Source organism: Peromyscus californicus, unplaced genomic scaffold (genome assembly GCF_007827085.1).
Source record: "Peromyscus californicus insignis strain IS unplaced genomic scaffold, ASM782708v3 Scaffold_10__1_contigs__length_136768540, whole genome shotgun sequence".
Taxonomy (NCBI): Eukaryota; Metazoa; Chordata; class Mammalia; order Rodentia; family Cricetidae; genus Peromyscus; species Peromyscus californicus.
Window position 1 is genome coordinate 76,656,597 of NW_026294391.1, and position 19,195 is coordinate 76,675,791.

Sequence of the window (19,195 nt, forward strand, 5' to 3'; positions counted from 1 at the left end):
TTTGGAAAGGAGGCTCTGCTTTTGTTTCCACAGAAAGCCAGAGCCTATGGATTTGTTCCAGATTAAGATACATCAGGTTTGACCAGCCAAGACCCCCTGAAAGGTCTCCGATGACACCATGGCCCAGATGATTCAACATCCAGAACAGTTTCAAGGCAACTGGCTCAGACAATACAGCCTCATGGACTACTCCATAATCCTAAAATTTTCTTTGTGTCCCCATAAGATACAGCGCCCCCCTCCAGCAGAAAGTAGTAAGAGAAGCTATGTCCAAATTCCCAAATTCCCAAATTATATGTAATTTTACTTTGTTAAGGTTAAAACCTTCCTTTTTGAAAAAAAGAAAAAGGGAAGTGCTATGGATATCGTTCTGTATAAATAAAACACTGATTGGCCAGTCGTCAGGCAGGAAGTATGGGTGGGACTAACAGAGAGGAGAATTGAGAGAACAGGAAGGAGTGGGGAGACACTGCCAGTCGTCTTGGCAATGACAAGCAGCATGTGAAGATGCCGGTAAGCCACGAGTCACATGGCAAGGTATAGATTTATAGAAATGGGTTAATTTAACATATAAGAACAGTTAGCAAGAAGTCTGCCATGGCCATACAGTTTGTAAATAATATAAGTGTCTGTGTGTTTATTTTATAAGTGGGCTGTCAGACTTCCGGGGCTTGGTGGGACCCGGAGAGAAAACTGTAGCCACAATCACCTAAATTTCTATTTATTTTATGGTAAATCTTTCCTCTGTCTAGAACTTTCAGGTGCCTTCCCTCTAACCAGTCCCTTGTACCACCCTGCACACACTGTCAAGTTCATAGAATATTTTAACAGTACTGTAACATATATGTATGTTATACACACAGAAGCACACCCATATGCACAAATATGTGAATACAACCTGCTGAGTTCAATTTTGTTATTTGGGTATGCATAGTTTCAGGGCTGACTACTCTGTTTTAGACAACCAACAAAGGGGATCATCCCTCAAAGAGTCTAATTCTCCTTCTCCCAGCAGTCAGTAGTAGCCTGTAGTTCTTTTTGATGGATGGAATTTCATTAATTTTTCCTCTTAAGCCCTAGCATGTCCATTGATAGTCTCATTATTCTGGTCTTATTTGTGCAGCTCTTTTTAGGAAAGACTGTTTCACAACAAGAATTCTGGCTCTTACAATGTTCCCACCCTCTCTGCATCAGTGTTCTTTGAGTCATAGATAATTGCGCTGTGATGTACATATGTCTGTTGACCCTGGACACCCTATTGATTTCTGCATTGTTTCCAGTTATATTCTTCCATGATTGTCTCCATCTGATGTAAAGAGAGGCTTCTCTGATGAGGAGTTATAGTTATACTTATCCACAGGTATAAGGATGAGATTTAGAATATAATAAAAAATATGCTTATCTTGTAAAATAGTAAAATAGTACATTATTTTCTAAGATCCATGTCCTTATTAGTCCCAGGAAGCTGGCTGTGTTTCTAAAGCCAAGCCTGATTTCCAACCTGTTGAATAGGCCTTTAATCTAATTAGACAACTGGTAGTTGCCACCATTATATGAATGCTGCTTTATTGAACCTCTATGAATATCTTGTCATGCTGCTCATTGTGTTACACAAGTGTTACAGCTAGGTAGGATTCTTCAATTGCTTCACCACTTGGGCAGCTTGCAGTGTTTTCTGATACCCTGGAAGCTAAAGCATGGGAACTAGGCTTTCAGGTCAGATACAATATTGTGAATAATTTTAGACAAATATAAAATAATATGATTCCAAGATGCATTATTAAAACATCATTGGTGTTATTTATCCCCATTTTCCCTTCTTCAAATTATGTTAGGAAGGTTAATTTTTTTTTTTTTTCGTTTTGTGAGACAGGGTTTCTCTGTATAGCTTTGCTCCTTTCCTGGAACTCACTTGGTAGCCCAGACTGGCCTCAAACTCACAGAGATCTGCCTGGCTTTGCCTCCTGAGTGCTAGAATTAAAGGCGTGCACCACCACCCAGCTTAACTTCTTTATTGTTTTGAAAATTTCATACATGGGCATTGTATTCACATCATTTTGTTTCCTTCCTCTCCCCACTTCAACTGCTACTATTTCTTTCATCACTCTTTCTGAACTTCATTACCTCTTTTGTAATAATTATTGTTACATATAATTGTGTGTGTGTGTGTGTATGTGTGTGTGTGTGTGTGTGTGTGTGTGTGTATGTATATATATATATATATATATATATATATATATATATATATATATATATATATATATATACATGTTTGTGTAACCTATTGAGTTCATTTAATGTTGCTCTTACATACTTGTTTAGCATTTAATCATTTGGGATTTGGTAACCTCTCATGGGGCATGTGCCTGAAGAAAACTTATTCTCACCTACCAGCAGATTTTGTAGCTCTTCATCTGGTGGCAGGGCATTGTGAAATTTCCCTATCAACATTAGCATGTTGACTAGTTTTGTCTTTATGTAGGTCTTGTTTAGGAAACTATATTGTGGAGATTTTATGAGAGCAACATCCTTCTCTTACCTAGAATATACTGTCTCACAACAGGCACCTGGGTACTCTGGCTCTTTCCACTTTCTCTTTCGCAGTGTTAGCTGAGTCTTAGGTGTAGGGCTGTACAGTAGATATATCCCTTTTGTCTGGGCACCCCATAATGATATATTGTCTGCATTTTGACCAGTTGTAGATTTCTGTAGTAGTTTCCATTGGCTGCAAAAGATGCTTTTATAGATTAACTGAAGTCATGATCCCATGTAACATTTTCCTATTGATCTGACCATTATTTATGCCAAGCTCTACTTTGTTAGCATAGACATTTAACAGTTATTGGAAGTTACTAAAAACTATAAGATTTGAAGCGGTTCAGAAAAATAAAGGTGTAATCTGTCTATCTACACCCAAGTTAATGTCTGAAAAAACATTACTTTTCAATAAACTTTCTTCATCAAGGACATGTTTTCATCAAATAATTTTCTGAAAGAAGTTAATTAGCCTACAGGTAAAATTTTCAGGGTAAATATATGCATATAGGTGTCTACAAAACACCTCAAACTTTAAGTAAAAATATTGGATTAACTAAAACTCTCAAAATGTAGCTTTCTCCAATGTTCAATTTTTCCTTTATATAAATCACCTATAAGAACTGGAAAACAAACCTCAGCAGAATGGCTGATGCCTTTAATCCCAGAAATTTGGAGATGAAGGCAGATAGGTGTAGCTAGAGTTTTCCTGCCTGGCCCACAGTCAGGACAATTCTCTGTCACCTGGCAGTCCCACAGCCACTCAGTCCCAACCAAGAAAACACAGAGACTAATATTGCTTACAAACTGTATGGCCGTGGCAGGCTTCTTGCTAACAGTTCTTATATCTTAAATTAATCCATTTCTATAAATCTATACCTTGCCATGTGGCTTGTGGCTTACTGGCATCTTCACATGCTGCTTGTCATGGTGGCAGCTGGCAGTGTCTCCCCCCTCCTTTCTGTTCTCTCAATTCTCCTCTCTGTTAGTCCCACCTATACTTCCTGCCTGGCCACTGGCCAATCAGTGTTTTATTTATTGACCAATCAGAGCACATACAGACCACAGCAGACAGGATGCCATATATTTTAAGCCAAAGAGTGACCATAGTGTGTCCCATGTCAGGTTGGGCTGGAGTGAGAACCTGCCCAAACACACTTGCAAATATTCATAGAATTATAGTCTTTATTATTCCAGTAAGATATATTTCATGCTTATAAAAATGAACTTGTGTACATTCATCTTAAAAAGAATGCTGAGTTACTTTGAAAAAAATGTTTAATATTACTTTTCATATTAGGAAAGAAAACAATACTTCTATAATTTCTTTCTAACATTCTGTCACAACTTTATTGACTTCTGGGGGACATATTAGAAGTTAGCACTTTTTCCTTCTAGTGCTCTTTGTTGTAAAGACAATATTGGTTCTCACAATGACTTTACTAAATTGCAGTTAGTCACTGTCAACACAAAAATAGAGCTGTCACCACAGAAGGAATGAGAATTTATTAGGAAACCAAAATGAGAGATCAAATCCCAGAAACACAGATTCAAATTGCTCGACATACCATGCATGCCATGCACCCCATATATACCATGGTATCTCCCTTATTTCTTCATTCATATATATTTTCAATTTTTTTCTTTAAAGGTATTTAAGAAGAACTCATTCAAATTTTATTGAAGAAGGCATTGAATTTTTGATTAATGACATAACAGTCATGTCATCAATAGATAGGTGGATGTGGAAAGAGGGAAGTTCAAGGCCTTAACCCTACAGAAAGAATCACAGGTAATTAATGAATGATGATATCAGAAAAAATAGTTTCCCAGGGGAGAGCATACCAGCTGGATGCCAACATCCAATACCAGATGATCAGCCCTGAAATCACACAGGAACTAGTAATATTATAAAGATTGAACAGGTTTATTTATGTACCTAAGAGGTCATGAATTTGAAAGAAAGCAAAGGGGGTGGGCTAGCTGATAAGGTTTGGAGGTAAGAAAGAGAAGGGGGAAATGATACATTGTAGTCTCAAAAAATTTTAAATTAAAAAAATTAATAACATACTCAATATATTTGTCTTTATAAATTCATTCAAAGAACAATATAGATCTTCCTATGTCTTTTGAAAAATTTATTCATTAAGTAGGCCAATGAGAAGTCTCAGTGAGTAAAGTACTTTTCATCCAAGCCTAATGATCTGAGTTCAATCCCTGAAAACTAAATAATGGTGGAAGGAGAGAACTAACTCTGTAAAGTTGTCCTCTGACCTCTGAATACTGGCATGAACTTCCTCACATGCTTCTCTACCTCTCTCTCTCTCTCTGTCTCTCTGTCTCTGCCTCTGTCTCCCTCTTATATACTACTAATAATTTTAGTAATATTTTAAAATATATCTAATAAGTAATGCTTTCTTCAAATGACTGCTATATACCTCATAAATACTGAAATGTATTATTGAGTATATTCTTAGTATTTTATTTTATGTTTTTTCTCATATAAGTTTAACACTTTAACTGATGACTACTGGTCTGTAGAAGAACTATTACTCTGTTTATATACTCTGTATATATTTATTATATGAAGTAATACATTTCTGGATCCTCCTATCTTTTCTAACAGCACTTGAACTTACTTTGGGGAATTCCATAAATAAAATCATGGCATCTGAAAGTATTTTCATTTATATTGCCCAGTAGCTTTAAATCTCACTTTATTCTCTTGTCTTAAATATTAGCTAGTACATAGAGATGAAAGTATTAAAGGGATATTTTATTATTCAAAAACCTAGAATGACTTTCCTATGTTTTCATCCATATCAACTTCACATTTGCTTTATAAACAACCTTCTTTTCCAGGGTACTAATCAGACTCCATGGAAGAAATTATCATTGTAATATATTGTAAGCTGAAAGCACACTTGAGTGTAATAGATTTCAAATATCAGTGTGTGCCAAAATTACTCAGGGTATAGGGAAATTCTAAGGCAGCTTGATTTTTTATTTATTAATTTATTCCTTGGACATTTTCCCACATGTATATAATACACATTCACTCTCACCTCCCATCCTTAATACCCTCTTCTCTACAAATGACATTTTTACAGTCATGATTTATTTTACACCCAGTGATAATGATTAGCATGTCCAATTAATGTTAAATAAGTAGGAAATAAAACAACCTTATTTTCTTAATTTATTCAAATTTTTATTATTGTAATCTCAAGTATTATATTGTTCTTATTTAGAGTGCAGATATAGATACTACAGTCAAGGGAACTATGAGAAAATTAATTTACCTTTACTTTTGTACATAGAAAAATTTATAAGCATTAGATGTGGCATTTCCTTATTAATCCACCTTGACTTTACATATTTAAGTGGGATAAAAATATATAGTTAGTTAAAAAGTAAAACTTCAACTAATTTCTTAAATATTTACATTGCTGCCCATTGTGATTCAAATTTACCTGGAAAATTTGTTTCATACAAGTTTAAAATATAGTATTAATTTTTAAGATATATTTTATGTATTTATTTCCTTTGTATCTGTGATTGTTTTCCAATCATCATGTCAAATTTTCAGAATCCTTACATACATGTGAATACCTTAGGAAGTTTCAGGTATCATTCTTTTCCAGACAGCATTTTTCAATATCCTGGGAATAAAAAACCTTAGAAATCTACTAGTCTATGTACTCTCTGTTCTAAAATTACAACAGCATTCCATCATAAACATTTTTGTACTGAGGTTCTGGAGATAATCCTCAAGTCCACATGTTTGTACGGTAAGCATCTGTTCAACAGAGCTATCTTTACAGCCTAAATTCTAAGCTTTTATTTCTATGTTTTAAAATGTATGTGTGTGTGTCTATGTGTGTGTGTCTGTGCATGTGTACGTGTGTGTGTGTGTGTGTGCGTGTGTGTAAACATGCCATAATAGTACATGTGTGAAGACTGGAGGACAACATTGTGGAGTCTGTTCTCTTTTCCCACCTTTATATAGGTTCAATGATTCAAACTCATGTTGCCAGGCTCATAAAGCAAGTGACTTTATCCACTGACTCCATTTCTGATTTTTAATTTTGAAATATTTCCTATGATTTTCTACTACTAAATGAGCATTATATTTTGCTCCATACACACACAGTGCCTACATGGAGCATTATCAACAATTATAAAAGTGCTCATTATTTTATTTGGTTTTAAAATTTAATTATTGCTTTATTAAATCTATGACAATATTAGAACTGAAGTATTACAAAACTGATTCATCCTTGTTTTCTGCAATGATCTCTTTCCATAGTATCAAAACAGCCGAAGTTCCAGGCATTTCATCTTACACAGAGTTCTTTTCTGGAATATAACCAAGGATCCTAACCTACATTCTGTCCACTTTTGACTGAGTCCTTCGGCGGTTCTTTCTTTGCCATCTTTGGAGTTTTCTCACCCCTCACCCATCTGCTTCAGTCCTCTCTCTTTTTGTTGAGATTGTCCTATAATGAAAACATTTCTCTCATCTTTTTCCTTCCTCCAAATATTCCCAAATATCCTTCATTACTCTTTTTCATATTCATGGCCAATTTTTCATGAGCCATTGTTAAATGCATATATGTATATATTTATACATGTATATTCATAAATATAACCTGCTTTGTCTGTATATTACTTATATGCATGGTTTCAGGGCTGATCATTTGGTGCCACTAACTTTCAAAAATATGATTTTTCTGATTGTGATAGTTTGAATGTAATTGGCCCCCATAAGCTCATAGAGAATGGCACGACTGCGGGGTGGCTTTTTTGGAGAAGATATGAACGTGTTGGAGGAAATGTGTTACTATGGAGGCAGGCTTGAGGTCTCATATGGGCTCAAGTCATGTCTAGTGTCTTAGACCACTTTTTGTTCCCTGCAAATTAAGGTGTAGGACTCTCAGCTACTTCTCCAGCACCATGTTTGCCTGCATGGTGCCTTTCATCCCACCATGATGATAATAGATTAAAACTCTGAACTGTAAGCAACCCAATTAAATGTCTTCCTTTATAAGAGTTTCTATGGTCATGATGTGTGGTGATATATTATGCCCCCCTTAATAAAACTTACCTGGGATCAGATAACAGAACAGCCACTAGATTAGACATAGAGGCCAGACAGGGGTGGCACACACCCTTAATCCTAGCAATCCAGAAGTCCATGTGGATCTCTGTGAGTTCAAGGCCACACTGGAAACAGAGCCAGACATGGTGGTACACACCTTTAATCCCAGGACTTGAGATCTTATGTCTTGCTTGGGAAAGACACACACCTTTAATCCCAGGAAGTGATGGCAAGAAGCAGAAATGTATATAAGGTGTGAGGACCAAAAACTAGAGGCTTTTAAGCTTTTTGCCTTTTTAGCAGCAGTCCAAATAAGACTCTCAGGGCTGAGGCCTCAGAAGCTTTCAGTTTGAGGATTCATGGAAACAGGATCTGCTGAGGAGTTGGCAAGGTGTGGTTGGCTGTGGCTTGTTTTGTTTCTCTGATCTTTGAGAAGTTATCCCAATTCCTGCCTCTGAGGTATTTTTTATAAAGACTGTTTAGCAATTTGTGTTACAATGACGTCTCTTCACAGCAATACAAACCCGAAGATACTCATTTTACTCTTTTTAGTTTTTATTTAATCTTAATATTTTACAAAAGCAAATGATCACACTCAACACCATTCCCTTCCCTCCCATTTTCCTCCTATCTCGCCATGACTATTCCCTCCTAAATTCATGTGCTCTCTATTTTATTTTTTTCATTTTTTTACTAAGAAATTTTCTACTCACCCTACATAGCACCCACAGATCCCACCTCCTCCCTCCTCCCACCCTCAGCCCTCCCTCCCAAGCCACCCCCCATCCCCACATCCTCCAAAACAAGGTCTCCTATGGGGAGTCAGCAGAGCCCTGCACATGCAGCCTAGGCAGGTACAAGCCCCTTCCCGCCACACCAGGGCTGAGCAAGGTGCCATACCACATGCACCTGGCTCCCAAAAGCGTGCCCATGCACCAGGGGTGGATCCCAATCCCCCTGCCCGGGTGTCCACCAAGCAGTTTGGGCTAAGCAACTGTCTCCCATATCCAGAGGGCCTAGTCCAGTCCCATGGGGACTCCACAGCCACTGCTCCAGAGTTCATGGGTCTCCACCAGTGTGGCTGGTCATCTCTGAATGTTTTCCCATCATGATCTCGATGTCTCCAGCCTGCAGAATCCCTCCTCTCTCCCATTGACTGGATTCCGGGAGCTTAGCCTGGTGCCCGGCAGTGGATCCCTTCATCTGCCTCCATCAGTCACTGGATAAAGGTTCTATGATGACAGTTAGGGTATTCACTAGACTGGTTACCAGAGTAGACCAGTCCAGGCACCCCCTTGATCACTGCCAGAAATCCAAGGTGGTGTCATCCCTGTGGATTCCTGAGAGCTTTCCTGGTAGCCTGCCTCTTCCCACTCCCATGATGTCTTCATCTATCACAGTATCTCCTTCCCTGCCCTCCCACTCCATCCCAGCTCCAGCTCAACCCATGCATTTCCCTATGTTCTCACCCCCCCTTTCCTTGCCCTCTGCCACCACCCCACCCTCAGCCCGCTCGTGCAGATCCCATCAACTTTGCTGGGCAATCCCTGTGTCCCTCCCAGGGTCCCTCCCTGTCAGCTACCCTCTCTGAAGCCATGAATTGCAGTCTGGCCATCCCTTGCCCTATATCTAGTATCCACTTATGAGTGAGTACATACCATGTTTGTCCTTCTAAGTCTGAGTAACCTCACTCAGGATGATATTTTCTATTTCTATCCATTTGCCTGTAAATTTCATGATATCATTGTTTTTTACTGCTGAGTAGTACTCCATTGTGTATATGTGCCACATTTTCTTTATCCATTCTTCAGTTGAGGAACATCTAGGTTGTTTCCAGGTTCTGGCTATTATGAATAATGCTGATATGAAAATAGTTGAGCACGTGTCCTTGTGGTAAGATTGAGCATTCTTTGGGTATATGCCCAAGAGTGGTATAGCTGGGTCTTGAGGAAGACTGATTTCCAATTTTCTGAGAAACCGCTGTACTGATTTCCAGAGTGGCTGTACAAGTTTGCATTCTCACCAAGAGTGGAGGAGTGTTCCCCTTGCTCCACATCCTCTCCAATATAAGCTGTCTTCAGTGTTTTTGATCTTAGCCATTCTGACAGGTGTAAGATGGTTTCTCAGAGTCGTTTTGATTTGTATTTCCCTGATGACTAAGGATGTTGAACAATTCCTTAAATGCCTTTCAGCCAATTTCTTTCTTCAGAGACTTAAAGTTCTTATCACACAGATACTTCACTTGCTTAGTTAGAGTTACCCTAAGGTATTTTATATTATTTGTGGCTATTGTAAAGGGTGATGTTTCTCTGATTTCTTTTTTAGCCCTTTTATCATTTGTATATAGGAGAGTTACTCTTCTTTTTTTAATTAATCTTGTATCCTGCCACCTTACTGAAGGAGTTTATCAGCTGTAGGAGTTCCCTGGTAGAATGTTTGGGGTCACTTCTGTATACTATCACAGAGGGATACTCATTTTTTTTAGTTAATCTTGTATCCTGCCACCTTACTAAAGGAGTTTATCAGCTATAGGAATTCCCTGGTAGAATTTTTGGGGTCACTTATGTATACTATCATGTTGTCTGCAAATAGTGAAAGTTTGACTTCTTCCTTTCCAATTTGTGTCCACTTGATCTCCTTTTGTTGTCTTATTGCTCTAGCTAGAACTTCAAGTACTATGTTGAATAGAAATGGGGAGAGTGGACAGCCTTGTCTTATTCCTGATTTTAGTGGAATCACTTTGAGTTTCTCTCCATTCAATTTGATGTTGGCTTTCAGCTTGCTGTAAATTGCCTTTATTATGTTTGGGTATGTTCCTTGTATTCCTGATCTATCTAGAATCTTTATTGTGAAGAGGTGTTGGATTTTTCAAAGGCATCTTCAGCATCCAATGAGATGATCATGTGGTTTTTTTCTTTCAGTTTGTTTATATGGTGTATTACAGTGACAGATTTTCATATGTTGAACCGTCCTTGCATCTCTGGGATGAAGCCTACTTGGACATGGTGGGTAATTTTATTTGATATGTTCCTGGATTTGTTTAGCCAGTATTTTATTGAGTATTTTGCATCAATGTTCATGAGGGAGATTGGTCTGTAATTCTATTTCTTTGTTGTGTGGTTTGGGTATCAGGGTAACTGTAGCCTCATAAAAAGAGTTTGGTAATGTTCCTTCATTTTCAGTTGTCTGGAACAATTTGAAGAGTATTGGTATTAGCTCTTATTGGAAAATCTGGTAGAGTTCTGTGCTGAATCCATTAGGTCCTGGGCTTTTTTTGTTGTTGTTGTTTGGGAGACTTTTAATGACCATTTCTATTTCCTTAGTGGTTATAGGTCTATTTAAATTGTTTATCTGGTCTTGATTTAACTTTGGTATGTGGTACCTATCCAGAAAATTGTCCATTTCTTTCAGATTTTCCAATTCTGTGGAGTACATGTTTTTGAAGTATGACCTGATGATTCTCTGGATTTCCTCATTGTCTGTTCTTATATCTTCTTTTTCATTTCTGATTTTGCTAATTTGGATGTTCTCTCTCTCTCTCTCTCTCTCTCTCTCTCTCTCTCTCTCTCTCTCTCTCTCAGCTGTTTGGTTAATTTGGATAAGGGCTTGTCTATCTTGTTGGTTTTCTCAAAGAACCAACTCTGTGTTTCATTGATTCTTTGTATTATTCTCTTTGTTTCTATTTTATTGATTTCAGCTCTCAATTTGATTATTTCCTGGTATCTATTCCTCCTGGGTGACTTTGCTTCTTCTTGTTCTAGAGCTTTCAGGTGTGCTGTTAAGTCACTAGTGTGAGATTTCTCCAACTTCTGTATGTGGGCATTTAGTGCTATGAATTTTCCTCTTAGCACTGCTTTCATAGTGTCCCATAAGTTTGGGTATGTTGTACATTCATTTTCATTGAATTCTAGGAAATCTTTAATTTCTTTATTTATTTCTACCTTGAAACCACTGGTGATTCAATTGGGCATTATTCAGTTTCCATGAGATTGTTGGCTTTCTGTAATTTTTGCTGTTGAAATATAATTTTAAGCCATGGTGGTCTGATAAGATACAGGAGGTTATTCCATTTTTTTTTTAATCTGTTGAGATTTGATTTGTGACCAAGCATGTGGTCGATTTTAGAGAAGGTTCCATGGGGTGCTGAGAAGAAGGTATATTCTTTTGTGTTAGTGTGGAGTGTTCTGTAGATATCTATTAAGTCCATTTGAGTCATAATGTCTTAGTCCCTTATTTCTCTGTTAAATTTCTGTCAGGCAGACCTGTTCTTGGTGAGAGTGGGGTGTTGAAGTCTCCCACTACTAGTATATGGGGTTTGATGTGCAATTGAAGCTTTAGTAATGTTTCTTTTACAAATGTGGATGCCCTGTCTCTCTATTTTCTTAAAACACTGAATCTACTTAGTGTTGTCAGTAGGTGCATAGATGTAGAGCCATTAACTAGAGATAGTCTCTCAGGCTCCCTGATGAAAACTGACTCTCCCTTCCCCTGCAGCCATCAATTGCCAGTAGCTTCTCAATGAAAGTGAGACTACTGGTGCCCGATTCCCACCCATGCCAAGGTTTTGAATGACTTGATCTTGTGTAAGTCTTGTGTATGTAGTCACAGCCACTATGAGTTAATGTGTGAAATTTTCTTGATATTTTCAGAAAATACTGTTTCACTGCAGTCATCCACTACTTCTGGGTCTTACGATTTTTTGCTCACCCCATCCACAGTGATCCTTTGATCCTTGAGAAGAACAGGTATGAAATCAATGTTCCATTAGGGATGAACATTTGGCAGTTCCTTGTTCTCCTCATGTTGACTAATTGTAGTTCCAAAGAGAAGCTTTTTTGATGAGAGGTGAGAGATATCCTAAACTATCGGTATAAAGAGAAGTACTTAGGGTCCAGTTTAGTACTATATTAATTTAGCAGAATAACACAATTATATTCTCATCTAGGCCATATAACCTACCTAGCCACAGGTTCTTGGCTTAAATAAAGGTGCCAGGCATGAGTTTGGTTTTGTGGAATGGGTCTTAATTTTAATAAGAAATTAGTTGGTTTTTCCCATTACTTTTGTGACACTATTTTGTTTTTAAGAAAAGCCAATAATTATTATAGATCCTACAGTTAATAGAAGGGGAACACTATTGTTTTTCTCCCCTGGTGATATAATTTATATCTTTTGGCATTATGAAAACAGGCCAGTAAAGATAAAGCTCCCATGTCAGTTAGTTGGTTTTCCCACTTTCATTTGTTAACCTGTGTTGTCTGGGAGAGGTATTGTTTCCCTATTATATGTATATGTATATGTATATGTATATATATCTATATATATACACACATATATATAAGTGTGTGTTATATATATATGTGTGTGAAATATATATATATGTTAATATATACATATATTTAGAAACATCTGCAGAAGTAGGTTTTCATATGATTTTTCCAAAAGTCCTTAACATTACTTTTTTCTCTAGACTCCCTCTTCTTCCCAGCCCTCCTATCTATATATACACATTTATTTCCTAATGCATCATTAAATTTTCTTCTTTCATACCATGGGTGTCTTATCTCCCATACATTGAAATCCCTTTATGAACCCCTTCTTTCTTTTTCTAAAATTTATTTAGTTTTATTTTTACGTATATGAGCATTTTGCCAGCACATATGTCTGTACTCCAAGTGAATATAATGAGCATGCAGGTGAAAAAGAGGGCAATGGATCCTCTGGAACTGAAGTAATAGGAAGTTATTAGTCACTGTATTGACACTGACAGCTGAACTAGGGTCCTCTGAACCATCTGTCCAGTCTCTCCCCACTCCCTACTACTTTCTTGAATATTGGTACAATTTACATTTGTAATCCAGTTTACACATATATATCTAAAGATTCAAAACTAGTATGCACTTCTGATAGACAGCACATATCATGTTTCTTTTTGTGCCTGGAAACACAGCATTTGTTGCTGGTTACTCTCTTAATGATTCTGAGTGTGGTGACTTGAAAATTCTTAATTGTTAAGGGGTTAACAATTATATACATATACATAATATAGGCTATTTTATTCTGAAAGCTGTCTGTTAAATTCACATGAACATTCTTGTTTGGATAATTTAGTCTTTTGGTATTTAATATTTGTGTTTTTTGTAAATTCAGTATTAATCTTTTGTCATATAGAAAACCAGACAAAATTTCCTGTTATTCTATGTTATCTCTCTTTGTTCTGACAGTTATCTCCTTTGCTATGTAAAAACTTTTTAATTTGCTATAATCACATCCAATTCTTGAGTTATTGGAGTTCTGTTAGCATTGTCTTACTGATGTTTATATTTTGAAGTGTTTTTTTATTATATTAATTTGCAAGTTTCATATCTCATAAGGTTTTTGATTAATTTTGTATTGATTTTCATTGTCCAGAGTAGCAGATATATCCAGTTTCATTCTTTCACGTGTGATATCCTGTTTGCAAGGCAACATTAGTTGAATAGGGTCTTTCTTCTACAACATGAGTTTGAAAAACTGTCTAGAAGAAAACATCAATCGATAGCTGCATGGACTTTTTTTGGCATTACATTGGTTTATGTGTCTGATTTGTGCTAGAATCATGTTTTGTTCTTTTGTTGTAGTTACTATAACAATGCAGAAAAATCTGAAATCAGTTATTATCATACATCCAAAATTTCTCTGGATTTTCATTTTTTAATGATTCTAAATGAATTTTATGATTGTATTTTATAAGAGTAATGTCATTGGAATTTTTATGGGAATTGCATGGAATCTACAAATTTCTCTCAGGTAATATAAACATCTCTACAATAGAAGTTCTTTTGATCACAATCTTCTCAGCTTCTAGTGTCCGCTTCAATGCTCTTCCTCGGTGTTTTTTTTTTTTTTCATTTGTTTAGGTCTTTCAAATCCATGGCTATTGTAAACGAGTGTTGCAGCTCTGGGAGAAAGGTATCCTGACTGCTTGGGAAGTCAGGCCATACCTGGAGCTGCTAGGACAGCTCTGGTGGCTGGAGCTGCAATGGGACAGCTCAGCTCTGGTGGGAAATGTATCCTGGCTCTTCAGAGAGTCAGGCTATACCTGGAGCTGGGGTGCAATGGGGGATGGTCTCCCCGCAGGATATAACAATCATGCTCCTCTCCTAGGAAGCCCCTACTGCTGAGTTTTGCTCAGCCCCCCACTTAAGAAGGTTTCCCAGCAGAGCTCTGTTTCTTCTCTCTGGCCCAAGATGTTGCTTCTTTCGCTGCAGTACACTAAAGGAGAATGTAGCAGTCTCCTCCAGCTCTAGGGAAAGGTTGTTACTTTTTCTCCTCCACCTTTCACAGTCCCCTAATGGACTTCTATGAAAGGTTCTTCTGTTCTGCTTCACCTTACTCAGCCTCCCTAAGGGAATATCTCTGCAAGGTTTTTTTTTTTCTTTTTTTTCTCTAAGGGAAATCTTAGCAAGGTTCTTCTTCTATGCACAATTGAATGAAGATCTTCACCCAAGACTCTTTTGAGAAAGAGATTTATTTGGGAAGGAAGAGTCCAGGAGAGTGGCTACTTCTACCAGGGTGGGAAAGAACAGTGGACAACTGAACAGGCAGGGTGGTTTATATAGGGTTTGTTAGGGGTGGAATTTTTCTAGGAGATGATTTTCTGTTCAGGGATTGGTTAGTCTTTCCTGCTCAGGAATTGGTTACTTTTGTTGGTCAGGGGCAGAGATGGCTGTGATTTCAGAATTAAACTGTGTTTCTTTCACTTGTCTTTGTTAGCATTTTGGCTCTAATTTTAAGGCCTGGGCATATTTCTTTCACTGACTCTGGTTCTAGGGACAAAGTGTGGATTTTTTTTTTTTCAAGACAGGTTTTCTCTGTAGCGTTGGAGCCTATCGTGGACTAGCTCTGGAGACCAGACTGGCTTTGAACTCACAGAGATCCACCTGCCTCTGCCTCCCCAGTGCTGGGATTACAGGTGTGCACCACCACCACCCAGCCCCAAAGTGTGTTTTTTTTTTTGGCACTAGTCTCAGAGTCAGGGCATGTTTCTTTGGTTCTGGGTTCAAGGATAAAGCATTTATTTCACTAGCTCAAGTCCCAAATCCAGGCTGTGTTTCTTTCACCTATTCTGGGTTCGAGGGTCAGGGTGCCCAGGGATTGGTTGGTTTCATGCTCTGTGATTGGTTGGTTTTAATGGTCAGTTGGTCAGAGGCAGAGATGGCTCTGATTTCACAGCCAAACTGTGTTTCTTTCACTGGCCTTTTTTTAGCTTTTTGTCTTTAATTCTAAGGCCAGGACATATTTATTTCAGTGGCTCTGATTGTAGGGACAAAGTTTGTTACTTTGGTTCTGGGTTCAGGGATAAAGCATTTCTTTAACTAGCTCAGGTCCTGCATCCAGACTGTTTCTTTCACTGGTTCTGAGTTCTTGGGTCAGGATGGATTTCTTTTTTTTTTAATTTGATAATTTGATTTAATTTTACATGTCAGCCATGGATTCCCCTGTCCTCCCTCCTCCACACCCCCTCCCCCCCACACTGCCCCCCAGCCAACTCCCCATTCCCATCTCCTCCAGGGCAAGGACTCCCCTGGGGATTTAGGACAGCCTGGTAGATTCAGTCCAGGGAGGTCCAGTCCCCTGCTCCCAGGCTGAGCAAAGTGTCCCTGCATAGGCCCCAGGTTCCAAACAGCCAGCTCATGAACTAAGGACAGGTCCCTGTCCCACTACCTGGGTGCCTCCCAAACAGTTCAAGCTAATCAACTGTATCACTTAACCAGAGGGCCTGATCCAGTTGGGGGCTGCTCAGCTATTTCTTCATAGTTTATGTGTTTCCACTAGTTTGGCTATTTGTTCCGGTGCTTTTTCCAAGCTTGGTCTCAACAATTCTTGCTCATACAATCCCTCCTCTTTCTCGCCAATTGGACTCCTGAAGCTCCACCTGGGGCCTGGCAATGGATCTCTGCATCTGCTTCCCTCAGTCACTGGATGAGATTTCTAGCATGACAGTTAGGGTGTTTGGCCATCCTATCACCAGAGTAGGACAGTTCGGGCTGTCTCTCGACCATTGTCAGTAGTCTATTGTGGGGGTATCTTTGTGGATTTCTGGGGACCTCTCTAGCACTTTGGTTCTTCCTATTCTCATGTGGTCTTCATTTATCATGGTCTCTTTTTCCTTGTTCTCCCTCTCTGTTCTTGATCCAATCAGGGTCTCCCGCTCCACTAATCTCTCTTTCCCTTGACCCTTGCCCTTCATTATGCCCACTCACGTCCAGATTGCTCATGTAGATCTCATCCATTGTTTTGTCATTGGGCAATCCCTGTGTCTTTCTTAGGGTCCTCTTTACTAGGTAGCCTCCCTGGAATTGTGAGTAGCAGTCTAGTCATCTTTTGTTTTATATCTAGTATCCTCCTATGAGTGAGTACATACCACGTTTGTCTTTCTGAGTCTGGGTTACCTCAATCAGGATGATTTTTTCTAGATCCATCCATTTGCCTGCAACCCTCATGATGTCACTTTTTCTCTTCTTAGTAGTACACCATTGTGTATATGTACCACATTTTATTTATCCATTCTTCAGTTGAAGGGCATCTAAGTTGTTTCCAGGTTCTGGCTATTACAAACAATGCTGCTATGAACATAGCTGAGCATGTGCCCTTGTGGTATGATTGAGCATTCCTTGGGTATATGCCCAAGAGTGGCATAGCTGGTCTTAGGGGAGATTGATTCCCAATTTTCTAAGAAAGTGCCATATTGATTTCCAAAGTGGCTGTAAGAGCTTGCATTCCCACCAACAGTGGAAGAGAGTTCCCCTTGCTCCACATCTTCTCCAGCATAAGCTGTCTTCAGTGTTTTTTATCTTAGCCATTCTGATGGGTGGTATCTCAGAGTCGTATTGATTTGCATTTCCCCAATGATTAGGGATGTTGAGCAATTCCTTAAGTGTCTTTTGGCCATTTGAGCTTCCTCTGTTGAGAATTCTCTGTTTAGTGGTATAGCCCATGTCTTAATTGGACTGTTGGGCATTTTGATGTCTAATTTCTAGAGTACTTTTTTATATTCTGGATATCAGCCCTCTGTCAGATGTGGCGTTGGTGAAGATCTTTTCCCGTTCTGTAGGCTGTCGCTTTGTCTTATTGACCATGTCCTTTGCTCTACAAAAGCTTCTCAGTTTCAAGAGGTCCCAATGCTTGATTGTTTCTCTCAGTGTCTGTGCTACTTGTGTTATATTTAGGAAGTGATCTCCTATGCCAATGCGTTCAAGACTACTTCCTACTTTCTTTTCTATCAGGTTCAGAGTAACTGGATTTATGTTGAGGTCTTTGAACCACTTGTATTTCAGTTTTGTGCATGGTGACAGATATGGATTTATTTGTAGTCTTCTACATGTTGCCATCCAGTTATGCGAGCACCATTTGTTGAAGATGCTTTTTTTTTTTTTTTTTTTTTTTTTGGTTTTTCGAGACAGGGTTTCTCTGTGTAGCTTTTCCATTGTACAGTTTTGGTTTCTTTGTCAAAAATTATATGTTCATAGGTGTGTGAATTAATGTCAGGGTCTTCAATTCAATTCCATTGGTCAACATGTCAGTTTTTATGGCAGTACGAAGCTTTTTATTACTGTAGCTCTATAGTAGAGCTTGAGGTCAGGGATCATCATGCCTCCAGAGGTTATTTTATTGTACAGAGTTCTTTTAGCTATCCTGGGTTTTTTGTTTTTCCATATGAAGTTGAGTATTATTCTTTCCAGGTCTGTGAAGAATTGTGTTGGTATTTTGATGGGGATTACATTGGATCTGTAGATTGCTTTTGGTAAGATTGCCATTTTTACTATGTTAGTCCTGCCTATCCATGAGCATGGGAGCTCTTTCCATTTTCTGACATCTTCTTCAATTTCTTTTTTCAGGGACTTAAAGTTCTTGTCATATAGGTCCTTCACTTGCTTAGTAAGAGTTACCCCAAGGCATTTTATATCATTTGTGGCTATTGTAAAGGTTGATGTATCTCTCATTTCATTCTCAGCCTGTTTGTCAATTGTATATAGGAGGGCTATGGATTTTTTTTTGTTGATCTTGTATCCTGTTATGTTGCTGAAGGTGTTTATAAGCTTTATTAGTTCCTTGGTCGAATATTTGGGGTCGCTCATATATACTATTATGTCATCTGCAAATAGGGAAAGCTTGACCCCTTCCTTTCCAATTTGTATCACCTTAATCTCCTCATGTCGTCTTATTGCTCTGGCTAGAACTTCAAGTACTATATTGAATAAGTATGGAGAGAGTGGATATCCTTGTCTTGTTTCTGATTTTAGTGGAATTGCTTTGAGTTTCTCTCCTTTTAATTTGATGTTGGCTGTTGGCTTGCTGTAATTTGCCTATATTATGTTTAGGTATGTACTCATATTCCTGATCTCTCCAAGACCTTTATGATGAAGGGGTGTTGGATTTTGGTCAGTGCCTTTTTAGCATCCAGTGAGATGATCATGTGGTTTTTCTTTCAGTTTGTTTATATGGTGTATTACATTGACAGACTAGTATTTTGAACCACCCTTGCATCCCTGGAATGAAGCCTACTTGATCATGGTG